The sequence below is a fragment of the Sinocyclocheilus anshuiensis genome, unplaced genomic scaffold (genome assembly GCF_001515605.1).
Source record: "Sinocyclocheilus anshuiensis isolate Anshui unplaced genomic scaffold, SAMN03320099.WGS_v1.1 scaffold1127, whole genome shotgun sequence".
Taxonomy (NCBI): domain Eukaryota; kingdom Metazoa; phylum Chordata; class Actinopteri; order Cypriniformes; family Cyprinidae; genus Sinocyclocheilus; species Sinocyclocheilus anshuiensis.
In genome coordinates this window covers 764,750-772,972 of record NW_015546115.1, presented here as the reverse complement: position 1 = coordinate 772,972, position 8,223 = coordinate 764,750, and the positions used below count along the sequence as shown (strand labels likewise).

Genomic DNA, 8,223 nt, shown 5'->3' with positions numbered 1-8,223 from the left:
AAGATAACTGTTCATAAAAGTTAAATTCAAATTATATATATTTTGTGAACCCCCCTCTGGTTTGTTCACAAATCTCACCCTGCATGCAAATATGTATGAATATGGTAATAATCACAAATTATTGTGGTATATCAACATACCATATTATCAGTGTTGAGGAGTAAGTAGTTACATGTAACAGAATTACGTAATTTAATTACAAAATAAATGTAAATAATCAGTTAAAATTACTGTAATTAAATCACAGTTACTTCTGAAAATGTTAACGATTACAAAGGGGAGTTACATCTGAACATTTTTTTACACACACACACACACACACACTCACACACACACAGACACACACACACACACACACACACAGACACACAGACACACAGACACACAGACACACACACACACACACACACACAGACACACAGACACACAGACACACAGACACACACACACACACACACACACAGACACACAGACACACAGACACACAGACACACACACACACACACACACACAGACACACAGACACACAGACACACAGACACACACACACACACACACACACAGACACACAGACACACAGACACACAGACACACACACACACACACACACACAGACACACAGACACACAGACACACAGACACACACACACACACACACACACAGACACACAGACACACAGACACACAGACACACACACACACACACACACACAGACACACACACAGAGAGAGAGAGAGAGAGAGAGAGAGAAATAGAGATTTAATTGACTTTCTTCCTAAATTGCTGTAAAATACGAGACACAAATGTTTCAGGAGTTTAGGACACGTTTATTCGATAACTGTTTTATTTCTTATTTGATAGGTTTATGTAAATGCTTTCCAAGGCATTGTTAGATGCCAGCGTTTCCTGTCATCACTATGCAAAGATTTTATTTAAAAAAACAAACAAACCAACAAAAAAACAATATCATAGCTATTAAACTGTATCTAGTTAAGACATTAAATCTGTATTTAACCTCAGAACGATCTCAACGTAAAAAGAGGTGTTAAAGTCTGATTTTGTGGTGGCTGTGCTTTAAAATTAAATGATTATAATCTTAATTCAAGTGATGAAGGATTTTGAAAGTCTGTGTTGAGTGCTACTGTGAGGTTGACCCTGCCTGCTTTAAATGTTTGAAAATAATTAATAGTTTAGAAAAAAAATTAGAAATTTAAAGTTAGAAAAGTAATCAAATGTAAACAGTTACATTACTTTAATAAAGTAATTGAAAGTTGCACTACTTATTATTACATTTTAAATAGGGTAACATTACATTTCCAAAGTAACCTTCCCAACACTGCATAGTACCATGATACTTCGTAGAGAGCCGTTCTTTGTCTCCATCTACAGGTTACAGGAGGAATTACAGACCTCTAAAATTAAGTTATATCCCCCATAAACCTTCATTCACGAAATATAGAGCACAATTAATATGTGTTAGTCAATATATCTAGCTTTTTCTTTAAATAAAACCCTTATGGTCAGTATTAGAGGTTCATTTCGTTTTATGTTAATGAGACATGACATCAGCGTCACGGTACGGAAGCCGCTCAGATCCACACCGCGCGATTAACGCGTCCGCCTTGCATCAGGCGCCGCCGGTGAAAGAAGAACAACAACAAACACGCCGATTAAATCCCGCAGAAATCACGCAGAAACCCGCGGCGAGCCATCCGTTACCGCGAACCGACGGCTATCAGCGCTTGTACCGCGGCAGAGAGAGAGATACACCCAGACACAGAGAGAGAGAGAGAGAAACACTGACTGAAGGTGAGAGCGTTTGGCGGGTTAGCACAGCAGCTAACGGCTACATAAGCGTCTGTGTGTGTGTTTATTCCGCATCATTATACACACTCATCACGCATATATAACGGGTTTAATGCGTTTTATTTAATGTGTGATCGGTTAACACGTCTGATGTGAGCTGGGGGATTGGGTTAAACCGGGCTGCGTAAACACACACGGCCTACACACACTCTCATATATTCATATATATATATACATACACACATACATATACACACAGACACAGAGATTATACATATAAACACCACACATATACACACACTACACATGTTCACACCGTACACAAACACACACTTCTCAGTCATATGTTTGTATTGTATGTATATATGTAACCCTGGACAACAAAACCAGTCATAAGGGCCAGTTTTTCAAAACGGAGATTTATACAAAATCTGAAAGCTGAATAAATAAGCCTTCCATTGATGTATGGCTTGTTAGGATAATATTTTTAAGATTATAAAAGGACAATATTTTTCTGAGAGACGACTATTTAAAAAAAATCTGGAATCTGAGGGAGCAAAAAAATCTAAATATTGTGAAAATCGCCTTTAAATTTGTCCAAATTAAGTCCTTGGCAATGCATATTACTAATCAAAAAATTATGTTTTGATATATTTACGATAGGAAATTTACAAAATATCTTCTCGGAATATGATCTTTAATATCCTAGTGATTTTTGGCATAAAAGAAAAATCGATCATTTTGACCCATACAATGTATTTTTGGCTCTTACTACAAATATACCCGTGCTACTTATGACTGCTTTTGTGCTCCATGGTCACACATGTATGCACACGTATCCATATAACTAACTATATGTATGTATGTATATGTGTATATATACATATATAGCTTGATATATATGTAGATAAACTCGCTTTGATAGATATTTATACAAACATACACTTATGTACTAAAAAATAAGTACACACATACAAATCGGAACTTTGTAATCAAGTTTTAGGAATTTGAAAAAGTAAAACAAAGCAACTTTGTGACAAAATGAGAGATTTTTGAATATTCTGCGCTATTTCTGTGTGTCTACGCAAAACAGAGTGACATTTATAATGTACAGACGATTAAATGTTCTTCCATTAAAACATTTTAAATCATGCTGGTGAACAGGATTTCAGGTTTGGCTGCTGCTGACATCCTCAAATTAATCTTTACACTTAAATTGTTATGCAGAAGAAATAGTAGCACATGCAATGAAACAATTGATATTAAATGAAACCCTAGCATCTTCCTGAGTATTTGCAGAGCCACTGAAGAAATACTCGCACATTCACACACGGCCCACACGCAAGTCAGACGCTCACACATCACAGCCTCCTCGCACATTCACACTCTCGTCTGCCTCGATCCCACTAAAGCAGATCAGATGGTAAAGCTGATGTGTAACCCTGCCATCCAGGTGCTCGCGCTGGATTAGCCTGGCTTCAACAATTAAAAGTGTTTTAAACCAGGTATTTGTTCTGAATGCATGTGTGTGTGGATGATAGTTATGTGTGTTATTTGCTCACTTCAATTCTTTCTTCCTAAACTGTGCCAAGAAAGCAGTGATGGCCAGGAGGGCGTGTGTGTTTTGATGTAGTGCACTCATTTGTCCTCTGTGTTTCCTGTGTGTCTGTGTGTCTGTGTGTGTGTGTGTGTGTGTGTGTGTGTGGCTCAGGATGGAGTGGCAGCCGGATGAACAGGGTTTACAGCAGGTGCTGCAGCTGCTGAAGGACTCACAGTCTCCAGATACGGCCACACAGAGAGCCGTTCAGGAGGTATGTTACTCTATCATCATGATCACTTATGTCTTTAACTCTTATTTATCCAGGTTATCAAACAAATATACTGTCAATTTTAGCCGTAACGACTGGGCAAATGTTGAAATGTCTTCAGTCAGATTTTTAGTATCTGTGTTGGCCGTTTTTATTTGGTACACGTGTGCACAGTAGTGATGGGTCATACGCTCAAGTATGATTTTTGTTTTGTTTAAAATGAATTTAATACTTCTAAAGTATGAATCTAAAACTTTTTTTTAGCATGGACACATTCAGTTGATAAAAAATGGCAGTAAAGACGTTAATGTTCATCAAAGAATACTGAAAAAAGCAATATCACGGTTTCCACAAAAATATGAAGCAGCCCAACTGTTTTTTTCAACATTGATAATAATCATAAATGTTTCTTGAGCAGCAGATCAGCATATTAGAATGATTTCTGATTCGAAAGATCATGTGACACTGAAGACTGGAGTAATGATGCTGAAAATTCAGCTTTGATCACAGCAATAAATTACATTTCAAAATATGTTCACATATAAAACGGTTACGTTAAAATGTAGTAATATATTACAATATTAGTGTTTTTTTCTGTGTTTTTTTTTTAATTAAATAAATGCAGTCTTGGTGAGCAGAAGATACTCGGTTTCCACAAAAATATGAAGCAGCCCAACTGTTTTTTTCAACATTGATAATAATCATAAATGTTTCTTGAGCAGCAGATCAGCATATTAGAATGATTTCTGATTCGAAAGATCATGTGACACTGAAGACTGGAGTAATGATGCTGAAAATTCAGCTTTGATCACAGCAATAAATTACATTTCAAAATATGTTCACATATAAAACGGTTACATTAAAATGTAGTAATATATTACAATATTAGTGTTTTTTTCTGTGTTTTTTTAAAATTAAATAAATGCAGTCTTGGTGAGCAGAAGATACTTTTACTATACTACTATGAAGATATAAAAATGTATTGTAACAAACAGCAATATTTACCTGTATATTTGTTCCCTAAAACATTTTAAAACCTAAAATGCGATGCAGAGGATTGTAAATTTGAAGATGATTTGTTTAATCCTTTCGTCTTGGAAGTGATTTATTGATTTAATCTGACAGTAACTGACTCATTCAAGAAAATGAATCAAACTTTGTCACTCTAGTCGCTTTTTTTTTTAATCTAATCTACTTACATAGTTTATAGGCAACATAAAAGTCTGTTTTTGAAGAGCATTAAAATTGTTAAATGAGTAAATTATTTTTTTGTGTACATCTTAATAAACTTCTCTGGTCTGAGATCAGACCTCTTCTTTCTCTGCTCTCTGTTAAATTTTTCCTAATGTTTCCCTGACTCGCTCATTAGAAACTGGAGCAGCTGAATCAGTTTCCTGACTTCAACAACTATCTCATCTTCATCCTCACCAGCCTCAAATCTGAAGGTCTGTATATCCCATGGTGCATCATCTGCCTCAGTGTCTCACACACTCTCCTGTCACTCATCTAAAGGCCCATCTCTGTGTCTCTGCAGACGAGCCCACCCGTTCTCTGAGCGGTCTGATTCTCAAGAACAACGTGAAGGCTCACTACCAGAACTTCCCTCCGGCCGTGGCCGACTTCATCAAGAGAGAGTGTCTCAACAACATCGGAGACCCGTCCCCGCTCATCCGCGCCACCATCGGTCAGTCTGAACCCGGGTTTGAGTGGGTTAGATCGTAATAGATGTGGAGTAAACGTCTACAAAACTCTGATTTAGACGCTTTGAGCTGATTTCATTTAATTTGATTTGATTAGATGATTACAGATGAAATCCACCGTACGATATTTTTGCGATATTAAAAAAAAAAAAGACAAATGAAGACTCGGAAAAAAATGAAAATTTTGTACATTTTAGAGTTAAATTTTTCTATCTAATGCACTTTGAGAGTTCAAAATTAATAGCTCCGACCCATGTTCTTAACTAAGAAAACTTAAGTCAGAAAATGTCAGTGAATTGACTTGTACCTGAACTTTAAAAAGGAACTCAACCCTCTTTTAATTTGTGGTATACTGAGTCTAAATTACATTCACACTGGTGTTTTAGAAACAGGCGCCTTTGCATTTCCTTTCTAAACAATCTTCTGCCATTGTCTTGTCTTTTTCACCTCACTCTTGTCAGTCAGCTCGACTCACTTTCCTCGCGTGATAAATAAAATCTGACTCCGTGGTCGTTCGCACATGGTTGAGCATTAAGTTGAGCGTTTAGTTTTTAAAAGTGTCTATCCTCTAACTGAACTAGGCTAAATGATTTTTGTTACTATAAAAAAATCAAAACGACGGTGGGGGCAGTGCCGCGGTAGGCAAATGATGGAACCGGTGTTTCGGCTTAACACCAGTATAACCGAAAACACCGTCTACTAGCCTAGTGCTTGTTCAGTTTTTTCTAGGAATGTATCAATATCAAAATCTCACGGTACGATAATATCTCGATATGAAGTCCACCGTACGATATTTTTGCGATATTAAAAAAAAAAAAGACAAATGAAGACTCGGAAAAAATGAAAATTTTGTACATTTTAGAGTTAAATTCTTCTATCTAATGCACTTTGAGAGTTCAAAATTAATAGCTCGACCCATGTTCTTAACTAAGAAAACTTAAGTCAGAAAATGTCAGTGAATTGACTTGTACCTGAACTTTAAAGAATAAGATATTTCACATAAAAGATGTTTACATACAGTCCACAAGAGGAAATAATAGTTGAATTTATAAAAATGACCCTGTTCAAATGTTTATTGAATCATTGATTCTGAATACTGCGTTGTGACCTGAATGATCCACAGCTGTGTTTTTTTGTTTAGTGATAATGTTTCCGTTTTGAATCGTTGTTACCAAAGGCGAGACACTTGAGGAAAAAATAAACGATCAGTTGTGGGACTATATTCTGTCATAAATCGCATACCATTCATAGCTGAACTTTCTACCGTCCGTTACTGGAAATGAAATTAAATTCCCGGTCTCAATAAAGTTTACACACGCTTTTGGTCCGTGAATTAGATCTCGCTCGGGACGCGCACTATCTGGAGGTTTGGCCAGGACCGGTTCCAGAATTAAATCAACATATTTTATAAAGTTTCATACAAATTCTGAATGGATTATACCCTAGAAAGTGTGCAAAGCGTGCTCCCTTTATCACTAAAAAGCGTCACCCATCTGCGTTCATCGCAATCTTACAAAGTTCTGTTATAATCAGTGAAGCTCTCTAAATTGCACAATGAATCTCTTATTTCACGTCATGAGATGATTCACGAGCGCGCAAAACAGCCCTTAAAAACTGCGGCGCTTTCAGCGGTGAGTGAATTCTGACAAAACATTTGTGATTGGCCATTGCTTTTAAGAAATCAACAGATATGTCTGTGATTGGTTACATTGCTCAACGCTGCAAAAAGACGGTGAGGGAATTTAGCGCTTGGCTAAGCGCTCCAATTGCAGCAGGGCCGACATCAGGGATTCCATGACTAACAATTTGGGGGGGCAATTGTCGCCCATGCATACAGGTAATGTATGCAGGCCCCCCCTAATGTCGCCCATGCATACAGGTAATTACAGGTGTGCAATTTTAAGACCGTCCGTTCCCTTCAAAGATACATTCATATAAAACACCCACGCCGCGTTTTAATTTTGAAATGTGCAGCGCTCATGTTTATTCAACGAAGTTGTGGTGGGCTGCCACAAATAAATCAATGTATGGGAATCACTGGTAATGTATATCGAAATATCGGAAATGTGTTAAAAAATAATATCACCATTATTGGAAAAAAAAAAAATATAGCGATATATATTGATAATGAATTATTGTCCAGCCCTTCTTAAACTGCGTTTTTGAACTAATCTTAGGTTTTTTGATCAACCTTAACAAAACTAGTGAACTTGTGTAGTCTCTGGACTAGCTAGATCAATAATTATCCGAAAAAGTTGAGTATTTAGATGTTTATAAAATTGTCATTTAAATTATGGGTGTGACCAGACATACTCAAAATTCCCAAACCAATCTTCATGAAATTATCATGGCGCACTAACAGTTGTTACAGTTTGTATAAATATTCCTCTTTTAACTATTATAAACCCATAATGCAGTGGGATTTCCAACAGAAATGAGTTTGCGTGTGTACAGGGTTCTTTTGGTGCGCTGCAGAAGATCTGTGAGGACTCATCTGAACTGCTGGACAGTGACGCACTGAATCGACCCCTCAACATCATGATCCCTAAATTCCTGCAGTTCTTCAAACACTGCAGCCCCAAGATCAGGTGAAGAACCACACACACATCTCTCACTGATACACACTGTCTGTGTTTGATAATGAGTAACAACATGTTGATTCACACTCTCTCTGTAGGTCTCATGCCATAGCGTGTGTGAATCAGTTCATTATTGGCAGGGCTCAGGCTCTCATGGACAACATCGACACATTCATAGAGGTGAGTTGACCTCCAGCATGTAGTGGTTTCCAATCCACCAAAAAGTGATTAGAAATGTTATTTCATGCAGTTATTGTAGTTTTATATTTGTAACTGATAGGATGCCTCTTTAACGGCTTATTTAAGTCTTACTGACCCTACAAATTAGA

The 8,223-nt window shown here is 37.0% G+C and overlaps 1 pseudogene; it reads left to right on the top strand.

Moving 5' to 3' along the window:
• Positions 1-3,219: 3,219 nt before the first annotated feature.
• The window catches only part of LOC107700797 (transportin-2-like), a 22,331-nt pseudogene continuing 17,327 nt past the window's right edge, over positions 3,220-8,223 (top strand).